Source organism: Echinops telfairi, unplaced genomic scaffold, assembly GCF_000313985.2.
Source record: "Echinops telfairi isolate 266 unplaced genomic scaffold, ASM31398v2 ScPeMD7_3533;HRSCAF=4204_0, whole genome shotgun sequence".
NCBI lineage: Eukaryota > Metazoa > Chordata > Mammalia > Afrosoricida > Tenrecidae > Echinops > Echinops telfairi.
Window position 1 is genome coordinate 31,444,025 of NW_022107431.1, and position 1,807 is coordinate 31,445,831.

The 1,807-nt window shown below is 45.9% G+C and overlaps 1 non-coding gene across 1 annotated transcript; it reads left to right on the forward strand.

The window, feature by feature from the left end:
* Window positions 1-378: 378 nt before the first annotated feature.
* On the forward strand, window positions 379-516 carry LOC115871108. Its single transcript, XR_004047092.1, has one exon. It is a non-coding gene; the product is annotated as a small nucleolar RNA SNORA42/SNORA80 family (small nucleolar RNA).
* Window positions 517-1,807: the final 1,291 nt, after the last annotated feature.

Below are 1,807 nucleotides of genomic sequence, written 5' to 3' on the forward strand. Positions count from 1 at the left end.
TTTCATGTCCTCTATGCTCTAACTACGAAAATATTTGATTTACAAATAAGGAATCCTACTTCGCGGAATTTCATTTATCACGGTAGGGTCTAGAACTGATTAACCGCGATAAACGAGGGTTCACTGTACATTGTTTGACCCTTGGGGTCCTAGGTAGTGTCATCAGACACTGCCCCAATTCTTGCTTGGGTTCCTCTTTTGTTACCAGACAAAGACCAGAGACTATTGTGTGAGTTTTGTGTTGCTGCTGTACCCAACCACTACAAATGAATTGGCTTAACACCTTACAGTGGGGTTGTCTCATAGTTCCGGAGGTCAGAAGTTTGAATTCAATGGCACTGGGTGAAAGTCAGGGTGTTGGCAGAACCAGTTCCTTGCACGTGGGTTTGGATTTATGGCAGGCCTAGCCCCGTGGGCCTCTCATAGTGTCCCATGCCAGAGCAAACTGTATTCCCCGTACCATTGACCTTGCCTCCGAACCCGTAGTTTTCCGGCACTGAAGCAGGTTGCACAGTGGGGTGAGGGGTGGGGCTGGGTGAGAACTAGTTTCTCCAGGAGGCTCTGAAGGGAGAATCTGTGTCTTTGTCTTTCCAGCTTTTGAAGGTTGGTCAAATTCCTTGGCTCATGATCCTATCACTCTGATAGCTGCTTACATCGTCATAGCCTCTTTTCTGATTCTGTATTTCTTGTCTCTCCGCCTCCCCCCACTTTAAAATGGCCCTTGTGGTTACATTGGGCCCATCTAGATAAAACAGGACAATCTCCTTTGCTTAAAATAACCTGATTGTGGACTTTTATTGTCTCTTCAAATCACCCGTAGAATTAAGGTTAGTGTTTGATAGATAACAGGGAACTGTCACCTAGCCCTAAAGGTAGCGTCACATTTACGTAATACAATCAGGGATCAGCAAAGGTTAGTCAGGCGTTGTCAAATTAGTTCCAAACTGGGCCTTTCTCCTTGATAGGGAAAGGATTAAAAGACCATTAAAAACGTGACACTCTCAATGTTTAATGAAGCATCGGTGCACACACACAAATTACCACACCCTGACAGCCCTCGATCTAAGCTTTCCTCTCTCAAAGGGCAAAACCCTTCATTGTACTGTGTCAGTCTGGGTTATCTGGAGCAAATCCAGGGATACAGATATACAGTCCGATGCCCAGTCTACGAGTCCGATGCTAGCCGGAGCTCTCTTCCGACGCACGTAGCGGAAAGCTGATGGCACAGAACGGTCAAGGGGGATGCAGGGAGACGACAGGCCAATGGGTGTAGGGTCATGGGGATCCAAGGTTGGTGGGAACATGGCAGGGTGCCAAGAGCTCAGAGGTTGGCTCCCAAGGTCAATGGCCCACCTAGGTGGAGGGATTGTGGGCCAGGTCACTTGAGCAATATATAGTAAGTATTCATTTGCCAAACTTGTCATGATATCATTACCAACAAATATTTAGGATTCCATATCTAATATCTAGGAGCCCCAGTGACGTCATGGTATCATTGGGTTGCTAATAGCAAAGCCAGCAGTTCAAAACTACTCCAAGGGAGAAAGATGGGCTTTCTACTCCATTAAAGAGTTACAGTTTCAGAAACCCACAAGGATGGTTCTACCCTGTCCTGTGGGGTTTTTTTGAGTCAGTGGGAGTGAGTTTGAGTTTCAACCTCATATCTACAATGGCAAAGTTCCTGTATGGCACAGATGATTTGTGCCAAACTACTAACCAAAAGTTTAGTGTGTAAACTCACCCAATAAAGCCATGGAAGACAATTCTAGCAACCTGCATAAGGATTACAGCCAAGAGTACTTCTCCA